The following is a 14767-nucleotide window of genomic DNA, read 5'->3' on the forward strand; positions in this document are numbered from 1 at the left end:
GCAATTGGCACTGAAGCCTTGCGGGCTGGAAAACTGGTGATGCTTGTAGTGCCATTGCAAATGTTTGGTAAAAATTTCACCTTTGCTCAACTTGTAAGGCTGACCATGTTCATTCTATGGGTGAACTTTAGGGGAAGCATTTGGAAAGAACCAACTCTTTTATGTTTTAGACCTCTGTTTTATGTTTTAGACCTATATTATCCAAATATAGGTATACCTATATTGGATTCCTTTGCATGGGTTTACCTCAGAAGAAACCTTAATTAAAACATGTCCAAGACTGAAATTATTTCATTTCTCCTTAAACATGTACCTTCTCTGTAACAGATTGCAACAAGTGGTCACAAACTCAACCCCTCCCTCTTTAAATGCTGCTTTGCATTGTGACTTTTCTGTTCTTCTCATCAAGGAGTGGACTCTAGATGGCCACCTCCTTGTATCTGGGCTTGCCTTCTGACTTGCTGTGATCAATAAAATGCAGCAGAAGTGATGATGTGGTAATTATGAACTTTAGCCCTGTGGGCTTTGCCTTCACTCTCTTGGAAAGCTTGTCATCATGTGAGGAAACCTGAGCTAGCCTCTTTGAGGATGAGTGGGTAGGTGGAGAAAGATGTCTAGCTGACATCTAGCACCAGCTGCCAGCATAACTGGCAACATAATTTCCAAGGCCCAGTAGGGCCCCTTGTTCCATAATTATTAAGAATTTTGAGACAGCAATAGTAGAACAATAAACCAAGCACAAGTCACTTGCCCATGCCGTGAAGCTTACCTTGACTGCCAGAGAAACCATCTTGGACCATCAAGCCCCTGCCAGGCTGCCACAGCCGACTGTCACCACATGAGTGAGCCCAGGCAAAACCAGTAGAAGAACTTCCCAGACCAAACTTCTGAGCCACAGAATTGTTAGTTCATAAATGATTGTTAAGCATGTAGTTTTGAGATATTTCCTTACGCAGCAATAAGTAGCTAAGATATCCTTAGTTATGGTCTCCTATCTGGATGATTAACGTCTGAATCATTCAACCTCACCCATACTTTTCACATCCTCCTATGAGGGCTGAGGAATTCTTTATGCTTTCTACTTCCCTCTCATACTATCCGTGAGATTCGGGATGAAACTTGTAGAAGTACTGCAGGCGACTTCTGGGGTTGTACAGGAACAGCATTCAGTGAGGGACAAAATAGACATGGTCCTCGAGAAACTGTGAAGTAGTATGAGGTTAGAAACGTAAGCCCTGGAGTCAGGCTTTCTTTCCTCACGTCTCAGCTCTACAATTTGTTCTGTTTCTTTGATAAATTATTTAACTTCCTTAGGTCTTAATTTTGTCAGCTGTAAAGTGGGAATAATAAAAGGAAATCTCTCATAATGTTATTTTGAGGCTTGAATGAGGACTAAATGATTGAGTCCTATAGGCCGGGCTTATAGAATAAATCCTGTAAGCCTGGCATATAGAATATGCCCACTACATGATATATGAAATGTGAATATTGGTCAGAAAGGCAAGCCACAATCACCTTAGGAGGAGAATTACCAAATGTAAAGTACACTGTATACAAGACTGTAACGGGAGATGTGGTGAGAGATCAGGAACTAGAGAGAGGGTGAACAGATTGTTTGGAAATCTAGGCAGAAGGGAAACCATCCAGGACTTGGTTCCTGCATCAGAAAGTCTAGAAGATGTATGTTTCCTAAACTCTCTGCAAGCTACAGCAGCAAAGCAGAAATGCTCTTGGAGCAGATTTTGGATTAGAGGGAACAGTTCAAACAAATCTCAGCTTATTCTCCACCAATTAGCTTTTGAGGGCCCCCACCATTTTTAGGTTGGTTCTTGTCTTTTCCTTCCTCATATTCACCAATTATTTATTGAGTACCTTAGAATACAATGGATTACTTACAGACCAATTTCCTGTCCTCACAGAGCTTCAGACAAATAAGAGAGTCAATTAAGCCAGCAATCTCAATACTTTGTGAAAATTTAGGGATCAGGGAAAGCTTCCTGGAGGAAGTTACATTAATGTGAAACTTGAAATATAGATGAGTAGGCATCAACTAAGCTGGGGGGTGAGGGGAGAGATGGTGGTGAGTGTGTGTGTGGGGGGGGAGAATGGGGAGGGGGATATTCCAAGCCAAAAGAACAGCGTATGCAAAGGCATGGAAAGAAGAGGGAACTAGGAACTTGGGGAATAGTACGGAAGAATTGAGTTGGAAGCCAGAAATGGCTAGAGAGGAGGCTAATGGGATGAAATCTGTTCACTCTGTTAAAGAATTCAGACTTTATCCAAAGGCATTGGGAAGCCATTCAAGTGGTTAAGCAGAGGTACAGCAGAAGTACATTTAGAAAGAGTATCCTGATTATAATGTGGAGAATAGAAGGAGCAGGACAGAAAGTCTACCACTTGATTTTGCAAATAAAGTTTTATTGGAACACAACCATGCCCATTCATTTATATACTGTCTATAGCTGCTTCCAGGCCCTAAGTACAGAGTTGAGTAACTGATCATTTGGCCCATGAAGCCTGAAATATTTACAATCTGGCCCTTTTAGAAAATGTTTGCTGATCCCAGGGAGACTCTTGTAGTACCCTGGGTAAGACAATGGTGGCCAGCTTTGGGGAAGACAGTAGGAATACTGGAAAGGTAGACCTATGGAGTTTGTGCTAAATCATCAATGACTCAGAAGAAATCATGACCCAGATATCAATTGAGATAATGTTTTGTTTGTTTTTTTAGCGAGGTAATATTGATTTAACTCCCTGTTACACAACTTTTAAATAAAGTACAGCACTTCCGAAAGTGTTCTGCCAATTTTCCAGACATCTATGATTTTTGTATTACCTCTGGCCTTACTCCTACTGATGGGTGCAGCTTATGGACTGTCTCATCGTTCTGGGTGTGATATCTCCATTGGGCTCCTTTTTGATCTAGCAGTGGCACTTGACCCCATGATTTCTTCACTTACTCTACCACCACTCTCACTAACACTATGTGTTCATGTGTGTGTGTGTGGAGAGCATTTAGGGGCAGTGGAAGGGTTACTGAAGATTTGGAAGACATGAAGGGAGTTGAAGAAATGCAAATAACTTAGAGTATTTTACATTTAAAAAAGTATTTTAGGTATCCTATGAAGTTGTTCTGCCTTCTCTCTCTTTTCTATCTTTCTCTTGCTTTTCTTTTCTCCCCAACTCCTTCCCTACCCCTAAGGGAATTTCTAATGTAGAACAGTCTCTTTTTTATTATCCTGTCTCTTGCTACGCATAATGACTTATCAAGGTGTTTTCCTCCGGAAAGAATTCTAGTACCAGCTTTTGAGAGAATTGGTTTAACTTCAATATAGTAGCAAGATGCCTGGGAACCAGGGTAGGGTACTGAGGATAGGCTTTGATCTGACTCATTCAGCTGGAGTAGCCAGGAAAGGAGGTAGTCCAAAGGAGGGGTAGGTAATGAAGAAGGGAATCCAAGATCACGTCCGCAAGAGTAATATAAATATCAGACCCAAGAGGTGAGTGTGAGGTTGTAAGTAAGAGAGGAGGCCAGGCATCTAGAATAAAGGAAATCAACTGAAAGAACTATATTGTAGACTCTTGACCCCTTGTGAAAGGAGGTTGTGTCTTATCTACTTTTATACATATACCACTTAATACGGTGTTAGATACAGAGTAGAGACACAGAAATGTTTGATAAACTGAACCCTTAACCTCATGCCATTCCTGAAATCTGGTTCTCTTTGTGCTCCTGGGACTTTGCTGTTTTGCTACAGATCAACCTACCAAGTCTGAACAAATCAAGCAGTATTGGTTTTATTTCTAAATGACCTAGGTAAAAGAGCATCAGTAAGGGTATTAACTAACATGTTCTTCCTTCAAAAAGACCTAAACTAGGTCTCAGTGTGTTTGTATCATAACAAAAATAGCAATAAACAACTGTTAATACTACCGCCATCATTTATGGAATGCCTATTAGATCTGAAGTAGAGTAGCAGGTGCTTACCTATGTTCTTTCATTTAGCCTCATAATGACCCTATTATTATATTTGTTTTACAGATGAGGAGACTCTGGCTCAGAGAGGTTCTCTTTCCTTAGGTCATGATAAGTGGCAAGTTGTCTGACTTCAAAACTCTTGATCTCAATAATACTAGCCTTTGCTGCCTCATAACTGGTTGCCCTGCCTCCAATTTTGAAACCTTTCATCTCTTCATTCCCTTGCTTAAAATCCTTCATTATTTTCTCATCTCCTCCTGAGCAGAATCTGCAATATTTAGTGCAGCATGATTTATTTTTCACAATCTCTGCCTACTTTAGTGGTCTCATCTCCCATTGCTGTTTCTGTAAATGCATATTGAGTTCCAAACATTGCTGATTCCTGGGGATGTGCCAAACTCCTCCATGCTTCCAGGGGTTTGCGTGCTCTCCTTCTTTCTGACATGATCATCTGCATCTGCCTGGGCTTCAAAACCAGGGACCCGATTTCTAACAATCTCTCTGGATTTTGATTCTCTTATTAGTAATTTGAGATGATATTTCCTACACTTTGGAAAGAGGTTATCTGGGATGAATTGTGGCTTTGCCACTCACTGGCTATATCGTCTTGAGAAAGTTGCTTGATTTCTCTAAGCCTCAGGAATTTTTTCTTCATAACATAGGATAATGATGGTTATCTAAAACAGTGCTTGATACATAGTGAGTACTCAGAGTGGCTATTATTATAAGGCTCTTGTGCAAATTAAAATTAACATACGTAATGATCTGGCACAATAATTGTTAGCACACTGTGCTTCATTACTGATTTCTTGCTCACCTTTCAAGATTCAGCTCAAATTCACCTTTATGGTGCTTTTCTGTAAGCATTCTGTACATTCTGCCCATGGTTAGCCATTTTGCCAATGGTGCTCACATACCTCTGCTTTCACTTATTATATCTCATGTAATTATTTGCTTAAGTTCTCATCTCCTCTGCTAGTCTGGACTCTTTGAGGACAGGAACTATTTTATTATCCACCCAAACCCAGCAAAAACAGTATTTTACACATATTGGTTGATCGATTGAATGAATATATTCATTAGTAAACAAGAATGAGTCTCAAGGAACTTATGGTTGGTAGTAATACTACCATTAGTACTGTTACTACTGTGTAATGTTTGTCAAGTATCATGGGCTCAATACTCGGCACTCAACTCATTTAATTCCCACAATAGCTCTATTGGGTAAGTACTATCTACTATCCCCATTAAAACTTTTTAAAACTAGGAAATCTTATTACCATTTTACAGATAAAGTAACTGAGGCTCAGAGAAGTTAAGCAACATACTCAAAGGCACACAGCTAGTAAGAGGTGTAGAAATAAATTTCATGTTTCAGTAGAAAACTGCATGGCCTATAGGACACGTTCCAAGTCATCTGACTCATGCCTTTATTATCTTTGAGCTAGTGCCATCCTTCTGGATTACCTAACTGTAGCCTGTTATCATCTTTGAGCCACTTTACAACTCTGTATAGAGGTCTTTTTCAGATTCTGAAAAATTCTGGTTCCCTCATTGAAGGAGTTAAATAAAATCTTTAAATTTTTTTTCTTTTCTATTTGTATCAGAGTCATGATTTTAGCTTTTTCTGAAGATATCTTTAACAGAGATATCACTGGAATGCAACTCCCAGTCTGACTGACTTCAAGGTCCATTTCTGCAACTCGCCGGTCTGTGACTTCACTGTGCGCTTTACTGGGGAGCTTGCTCTTAAATAGTTGAGTTCTTAGTTCTACCTCCAGAGACTGATTCAGTAGGGTTTTTGTTTTTGTTTTGTTTTTCACAAGATTCTGGTTATTCTGTGGCAGATGGTCTGAAAAACACTGCTTTGAACAACTCTATGATACTGCTTTTTTAGTAGGAGAAACGAAATACTTGTACGAAGCAAGTTATAAACTAAGTTTCGAAGAAGGAGATAAGAGGAAGAGAGGAATTCTGTCTGGAGGAATCTGTAAGTTTTATGAAGAAAGTGGCATTTGATCTGGGCCTTAAAACTAGGAAGGTTTTGATAGGGAAAGATGTGCAGAGAAGAGATTCTCTGTTTTGGAAGCAGCATGAGCAAAGGCAAGGAGGCAAGAAAATGCACAGCATTTTTTTGTGGGGAATGACTCGTGGTTGGATTTGGCTAGACTGAATAAAGAATGTGAGAGGGCGAGTATGAACCATAAGACTGGAAAGGTAGGTCTGAGTGAGAATGGAGGACTTTAAGGCTCTGCATTTATTTAACTGGCAATAAAGAGTAATAGAAAGCTTTGACTGGAGGTGAAAGGATAAGAAGATAATCAACAGCAAGTTAGAAGAATCCTGAAGAAGCATGAGGTTGGAGAGAGAGAGAGAGAGGCAATCTATGAATGACAAGGAAAGGGAAGATGTGAGATCACAAGGATTTGAAGTCTCTTCTATAATTAATAAATATATATATTTTTAAGATTGGCACCTGAGCTAACATCTCTTGCAAATGTTCTCTCTTTTTTTTCTTCTTCTCCCCAAAGACCCCTAATACATAGTTGTATATTCTAGTTGTAGGCCCTTCTGGCTCTGCTATGTGGGACGCTGCCTCAGCATGGCTTGATTAGCTGTGCTAGGTCTGTGCCCAGGATCTGAATCCGCGAAACCCTGGGCTCACGAAGCAGAGTGCATGAACTTAACCACTCGGCCATGGGGCCGGCCCTTCATTAATGACTATTTATTGAGGGTCTGTTGTGTGTGACACATGGGGTACTAAGCACTGGGAGAAGATGGGAAGGAAATTATTATGCTGGCACATTGTGTATAAAGGCTCGAAGAGGGAATATGCCAGAGAGACATCAGAGGTTAAAGAAGGCATACGGGCCTAAACTCAGTGAGTGAAAGAGGAAGGGTAGAGGAGGTAAATATATGAAAGATCTTTAGGGAGTAGAATTGACAGAATGGTGTCTATGTGGACACAGAGGGCTAAGCAAGAGAAAGGAGTCTGGGAAAACTGAGGTTTCTGGGTTGGGTGATTAGAGGCATGATGACTCCATAAATTGAGAAAAGTGAGGAAGAAGAGTATGGGAGGACGGGGATAACGACTTCTATTTTATTGCATTTAGAGAATCTGGCAACATATAGTAGGATGTTGGGAATGTAGATCTGAAGCTCAAGAAAGAGAATTTTAGACAGCTGTTGTGTAAGTGGAGTTGATGTCAGATACAGTTCATTGGATTGAGGGAACAGGGAGGACAGAGTTAAGCCAAAGCTGAGATCTTGCACAAATGGGATGAGGCCATTAACTGAGTGGGTAGATGTGAACTGAGCAAAAGGTTAATTGCAAAACGTAGAGCTCAGAATTAAAGCAAAAAAGCCCACATGTTATGAGGTGCAAGGAATCATCACAACTTGGAGATGACAAGGTCAACGACTAGGAGAATGCCAGAGCTGATTAAGAAATGAGAGTGAAGTAGGTGGCTCAAGTTGAAGAATGTTTTTCCCAGGACTTATTTCAGGGGTGGTGCTGTATTTGTTTGGAAGAACTTTAGGCAAGCAGGGAAACTCCAAGGAGTTTAAGTAACAGAAGATGCTCATTCAATTCCCATGTCGGGAGGAAGAGGGAGAAGAATATAGAGCTGATGGGAGACCATTCAGCTTCTCAGGAAACCCTTAATCTGCTGTAAAGTTGAGGGAAAAAAATGGAATTCTTCGAGCTGATTTTCTGTGGGCACCAGTGCAAGGGCTGAATTCCCAGTTCAGGGTGATCAAGTGCTAACAGGGATGTCAGTGAGTTAACTCTTTGTATTTTTATGTTGATTTCCAAATTCAAAGAATGCTTAGTTTTTATTGTCATAATGGTCATTACAGACCAAAGAAGGGCAGATCTATAAAAAACCCCTAAGTTATTCAGGGGACCTGTGGTTTTGAACTTTAGCTCTATTTGTTTGTCCCTCCCCCTTCCAAATCAATATAACAAATGTTGAATCTAGGCAGTTGGTATTCTTAGCTGTTGATTATATTTACTTCTTTTCCAAGTATTTTTTTGTATAGCTAGCAATCAGAATTTACACAGTTGTTGAAGTTTCCTTTGATGTTCTTACAATGAGCGTTCTTTGTTGAAAGAATTGATAATTTGGATTAAGAAAAGTGAATTGAAATGAGTTTCTTTCACCTCTGCATTGATGCCTTAGGGAGGCCACTTTCCCTTTCTAGTAGAATACTGTGTGGATAAAACTGTGTAACAAGCCAAGTCCTGGTAGTTTTTAAAGTGTCACCTGGTACAGGACTTACTGTGCAAACCAGAGGGCAGTTCCTTTCTAAAAGAGAAGGCAAAGCAGTTTTTTAAAATCACTTGAGTCTCTTTCATTACCTTTAGGTAATGGCTCAGGACAAAAAATGAGGGGAAGCACGTCATTCTTTTGTGCTTTTCCTCGCGAGAATGTAGATTATCAGTTAGGACTCTCCACTAGCCATAGAACTTTGAACTCCTAAATGAGTTCCTTGACAAGCTGAGGAAAGTAGGGAAAATTGTTGTGGGGAGAACCCACACACAACACCCATCTTGCAGGGTGCAGTGTAAGGTGCAAAGGTGTACAAGACAGAAACTTTGTCTTCAAGCAGTTTAAAATCCAGGTGTGTTCAGTGATCCACCTCTCGCAACACAGTCGTGAGACTCAATTGTGCTTTGGACTCTGATGTGTTATAATGTTCCCTCTTCTATTGGTGGTGGCCTTTGATAGTCAGGCACTTGTCCAGAACTCAGCCGGACGTTGGTGAATATATGATTTCATCTATTTCTAAATTCGGAAAAGATTTATTGTTTTCTTACTGATGATAGCAATGGAGATAAATTAGAAGGTGTAGGAACAAGACTGGAGCCAAGGAGACTAATTTGGAGGCGATTCCTCTAAGGCAGACACTGAATGCTTTTCTGGGGGCAAGAAAGGAGTCAAAGGTGACCCCCAGTTGTTGGTGGATAATGTAGCCATGCAGAGAGATGGAGAACCATTGCAGATAAGATTGCATCTGCAAACTGGTTATGGCCAAAGACCAAAGTCTGAAGACCTCAACTTCTATCTATAAATGTTCAGAGGAAAACTGAATTTCATATCTACATCAAAACAAATAATTTCTAAGCTAAAAAAAATTCTGACATTTCATTTTAATTTGGTATATATATGATTTTTGTGAAATGCTTCATTTATATTTGATTGTAGGAAGAAATCATAGGTTAAGTTAAATTTCCTTGTTCTGATGGTCTTTTCATTATTTATTTATTTATTTTTTAAAGATTAGCACCTGGGCTAACAACTGTTGCCAATCTATTTTTTTTTTTTTCCGCTTTATCTCCCCAAACCGCTCCCCTGTACACAGTTGTATATCTTAGTTGCATGTCCTTCTAGTTGTGGGATGTGGGACGCCGCCTCAACATGGCCTGACAAGCGGTGTCATGTCTGCGCCCAGGATCCGAACCCTGGGCCGCCGCAGTGGAGCGTGCGAACTTAACCACTCGGCCATGGAGCCGGCCCCAGATCTTTTCATTATTGATATTATAGTTTCTAATATGTTGTGCATAAACAGTATTAATAGTGAAAATTTTCCTTATCCTACAATCCATTTCTCCCTACTTTTTAGCTGTTAAACATTAGGTTAGCATTTTGGGATACTCCATGTTTTATTACAAAATATGTTTGACAAAGTTTGAAGACATATAATTGTAACAGTCTTTTGAAAATTATTTTTTACCTTGTATTTTCTACTATGGGGAATTTTAAAATCTGTAACCTGAACCCTACCTTTCCTTGTGGAAAATAAATTCCCACAAGATGATTTCTTTTTTCTTGGAACTAGATTCTCTTCTTTTTAAAATAAAAAATTTCATAGTATATTGCAAACTATAATAAAAGTATTTTGCAAAGAGCTAGCAATGGGTAATTTTTCAAAACTATTTCTTGCTCAACGGCAAAAATGTTTCGTTTTTACTAAAATGCAAAGAACACAGGCCTCAAGATTAAGTGGGAGATCTGAATGCAGCACATACATTTTCCATATAAATAATAATTTTAACTGTCACTCTCTTTTTAATTTAAGTAATTTTTTATTGAAGTAACATTGGTTTATAACATTACATAAATTTCAGGTGTACATCATAATACTTTGATTTATGTGTAAACTACATTGTGTTCACCGCCCAAAGTCTAGTTGCCATCTGTCAGTGTAGAAATGTGCCCTTTCACCCATTTAACCCTCTCCCCTCCCCACTTCCCCTTGGGTTCTGTTTTTGTTTTTTATTTTTTTTTTCCTTGAGGATGATTTGCTCTGAGCTAACATCCTTTGTCAATCTTCCTCTTTTTTTCTTTGTTTGAGGAAGATTAGCCTTGAGCAAACATCTGTGCCAGTCTTCCTCTACTTTGTATGTGGGTCACACCACAGCGTGACTGATGAGTGGTATACAGTATGCCTGCGATCTGAACCTTCAAACCCGGGCCCTGAAGAAGAGCATGCTGAACTCAACCACTATGCCACAGGGTTGGCCTCTTTGGTGTTGTTTTTTTGTCTTCCACATGTGAGTGAAATCATAGGGTATTTGGCTTATTTGGCTTAGCGTAGAGCGCTAGAGATCCATCCATGTTGTATATCTTTTTGAATTAATGTCTTCATGTTCTTTGGATAAATACCCAGCAGTGGAATAGCTAGATCATATGGTAGTTCTATTCTTAATATTTTGAGGAATCTCCATACTGTTTTCCATAGTGGCTGCACCAGTTTACACTCCCACCAGCAGCGTGCGAGGGTTCTCTTTTCTCTACATCTTCTCCAACACGTTATTTCTTGTCTTTTTAATAATAGCCATTCTGATGGGTGGGAGGTGATATCTCATTGTAAGCTTGATTTGCATTTCCCTAATAATTAGTGATGTTGAACATCTTCTCATGTTCCTTTTGGCCATCTATATATCTTCTTTGGAAAAATGTTCAGATTCTCTGTCCATTTTTTAATTGGGTTGTTTGTTTTTTAGTGGTTGAGTTGTATGAGGTCTTTATATATTTTGGATATTAACCCCTTATCAGATATGTGATTTGCAAATATCGTCTCCCAATTATTAGGTTGTCTTTTCATTTTTTTGGTGGTTTCCTTTGCTGTGCAGAAGCTTTTTAGTTCGATGTAGTCCCATTTGTTTATTTTTTTCTTTTTTTTCTCCCTTACCAGGAGAGGCATGATCTCAAAAAGATACTGCTAAGGCTGATGTCAAAGAGCATACTGCCTAGGCTCCTTCTAGGAGTCTTATGGTTTCAGGTCTTTAATTCATTTTGTGTATGGTGTAAGATAATGGTCTACTTTCATTTTTTTGCATGTGGCTGTCCAGTTTTCCCAACACTATTTATTGAAGAGATTTTCCTTTCTCCATTATACGTTCTTGGCTTTTTTTGTCAAAAATTAGCTGTTCACAGATGTGTGAGTTTATTTCTGGGCTCTTGATTCTGTTGCAGCATATACATTTTCTATATCAATAATAATTTTAACTGTCATTCTTGATGCTTCCAGCTTCTCATATAGAGTCTCTAAAACAGGAACATCAGTTAGTGATAGACATGATTTAAATGTAGGGGATGGGTTGATTATAGTAATACCATTGCATAAACAATAGTTGTAATGACATTAGAAGATCAGTTTGATTGGGACATATAAGGGAGATAATATGTTTGTATATTAAAAAAAATACTGCAATGAAAATTGCTCTTGTTTTTTGTTTTTAGTTATTTTTAGGATTGTTCATATGACCAGTAAATGTGAACATATGACCAGTGAAGTAGTTGATTTATATCACTACAACAATTTGATCCTTTTGGAATTGAATATATTTGGCAAAGGATGTGGGTGGGGCAGGAGACGTTTACACTAAGGAATATTTCTAAATTCTAAAATTGTATTTAGCTATAAGGTCTATGAAAACTACTTATGAATAATTCAACTATCAACTTTATTTATTTATTTATCTTTTGAGGAAGATTAGCCCTGAGCTAACATCTGCTGCCGATCCTCCTTCTTTTTGCTTAGGAAGACTGGCCCTGAGCTAACATCCATGCCCATCTTCCTCTAGTTTATATGTGGCATGCCTACCACAGCATGGCTCAACAAGCGGTGCCATGTCCACACCCGGGATCCAAAACCTCCAATCCCTGGCTGCCAAAGAGGAATGTGCGCACTTAACTGCTATGCCACCAGGCTGGCCCCTCAACTTTATTTTTTAAAAAACACTTATTTATAGGAATATGATAGAGAACATGTTTGTTCTGATTTTTATCATATTGATGTATGGATTCTTCATGTTTCAAAGCAGTGAGCATGAATTTTAGTATGTTGATAAACAACGATACTCTAAATGTTGTACAGTTAAGGTCTATCTGCTTTGTTAACAAGGTGTTTGGGATCTAGATTAAGAAAAAAAAGACATAGCTTCATAAATTTCCCAGTCGTTCTCAAAATGATGATGGTAGAGCCAATATGAAGAAATGTAGTGAGAGGTGAATGCTCCAAAGTCAGAGAGTAGTGGGAAAGTAGAATAGCAATCTGTTTATGGGATGAGGTTGGTTAGTTTTAATTTGCATATCTTTTATGAATGAGGGCCATTTATCATGTGTGAAGGTCATTTTTATATTTCTTTTTCTGTGACTTGTCTGTTAATGTCTTCTATTTTTCTCTTGAGTGGCTGGTCTTTTTCTTCTTGATTTCTAGAAGCTTCTTATTTATTAAGGAGTTTAGCCCATTACCTGTGATTTGAATGCCAGATATGTTTTTTTCCCAGTTTGTAACTTGTGTTTCAACTTTGCTTATGTTATTGTTATTTTTTGCCTTATAGTAGTTTTTTTATTTTTAATTAGTTAGATTTATTAATATTTTATGGCTTCTAGATTTTGAGTCATAGTTAGAAAGGCCTTCCCATTCCAACGTAAGAAGAGAGTTTACCCATATTTTCTTGTAGCACATTTGTCTGTTCATATTTTTCATTTAAATATGTGATCCATTGGGGATTTATCCTCATATACAATATGAGATATAGATTGAACTTTATTTTTTCCAGATGTTATCCACTTATTAAAAAGTCCATCTTATCCCACTGATTTGAGACTCTACTTATTTGGGTCTATTTCTGGACTTTCTATTCAATTCCATTAGTCTATTCCTTTGTAAATCCCAAAGAGTTTCATTATTGACATTCTGTAGTATTTTTTAATATACAGAAAACTATTCTTCCTTTATCAAAGAGTTTTTCTGATTATTCTTTTTTTCCTATATGAACTTTAGAATCAGCTTGTCCTATTCCAGAAAATATCCTCTTGGTATTTTCATTGAGATTGCAGTAAATTTAAAAATTAAAATTTAGGGAGAATTGACGTACGTTGACTTTTCCTATCTAGGAACATGGTCTGTCTTTTCATTTGTTCATGTCTACTTTTGAGTCGTGTAGGAATGTTTTAAAGTTTTCCTCATACATGTTTTGTATATTCCTTGTTAAATTTATTTCTAGACACTTTTAAATTTTTGCTGCAATTAGTGGAATTTTTTCTTTATTTTGTAAGGGGGCATTATGTGTGTGTGTACAAATATGTGTGTGTATATACATATAAATATATGTATATATTATATACTATATTGTACATATACTATATATTTTATATAGTATATATAGTATCTATAAAATATATAAATTATATTTTTTATATATATAAATTATATTTTATAGATACTATAAATATGTATACATATATTTATATGTGTATATGTACACACACATATGTATATACACTTAATTTTCTATTTTTATATATTTTTTCAATTGATTTTCTTGGGTTTTCCAGTTATATAAGCTTATAGTCTACAAATAATGACAACTTTATAATCTTTTTTTCCCATAGTTCCATCTCTACTTTCTCTCTCTCACTAGTTCCCTTGACTGATACTTCCAGCACCACTGTATTAGCAGTGGGAGAGTAGGCATCCCACTTGTCCTCCTCTTGACCTGAGCAGGAATCCTTCAGTATTTCCCCATCAAATCTGGGACTGGCTTTGAATACTAAAGTTAATTTCTAGCCAGACATTACTACTTTGCTCTATCTGGAAAACTGAAAATTTGGGCCAACAGTAAGGTCCATAAATGTCTATCAGTAAGAGATTGGTTAAATACATTATGATACATCCATTGAATAGAATAGTCTGAGCAATTATAAAATAATATGTACTGTTTTAATCCTTTTTGTTGTTCAAAAAATCCTAGAGAATAGGCATGGAAAAGTATTTGGAAGGATATTCAAGAAACTGATCTAAAAGTTATAAACATATAAACTAGTCATTGGTAACATCAATTTCAACTAATTTGTAAAATTTTAAAAAATTCATGAAAATATTTTGGCATAATTAAAAAATGAGTTAGCAATTAAAAAAAAAATAGATCCATGTTCTTCCCCTTCCCCTGTTCTGGATCCCTTTCTGTTATTTAAAAGTTTTTTGTCACTTAGTCTTTGAAAAGTTGCGCTAAAATAATAGCATAGAAAGGGGTTTACAAGATATAAGCCACAAGGGAAAAGAAAACAGGAGAAAAGTCTACAGCAGATGAGAGATTTCAATAAATTTTGAAAGCCAGAAGTTGGATGGGGTAGAGATAATTGAGTTAGCAAAGTGGAAGAGGGAGTAAGGGAAATGCTTCGAGGAGACTTTGCACTTGCAGTTGCAGGAAGCCATGGAAGGCAGGGGTGAGGCATAAGCCTGAAGAACGGAGATTGCCCTAAATTTGTTACA

The 14767-nt window shown here is 37.7% G+C and overlaps 1 protein-coding gene across 5 annotated transcripts in view; it reads left to right on the plus strand.

The window, feature by feature from the left end:
- TLCD4 (TLC domain containing 4) overlaps window positions 1–14767 on the plus strand; it is a 100006-nt gene that overhangs the window by 11526 nt on the left and 73713 nt on the right. Inside the window, exon 1 of one of the 5 annotated variants that reach the window (XM_070486888.1) lies at window positions 5764–5969. The exons of the other annotated variants lie outside the window; for them this stretch is intronic. The gene's annotated coding sequence lies outside the window, so the exon portion shown is untranslated. Of the gene's footprint in view, window positions 1–5763; window positions 5970–14767 lie in introns of those variants that run through there. 5 annotated transcript variants of the gene reach the window in all.

The sequence above is a fragment of the Equus asinus genome, chromosome 16, assembly GCF_041296235.1.
Source record: "Equus asinus isolate D_3611 breed Donkey chromosome 16, EquAss-T2T_v2, whole genome shotgun sequence".
In the NCBI taxonomy this organism is placed as follows: Eukaryota; Metazoa; Chordata; class Mammalia; order Perissodactyla; family Equidae; genus Equus; species Equus asinus.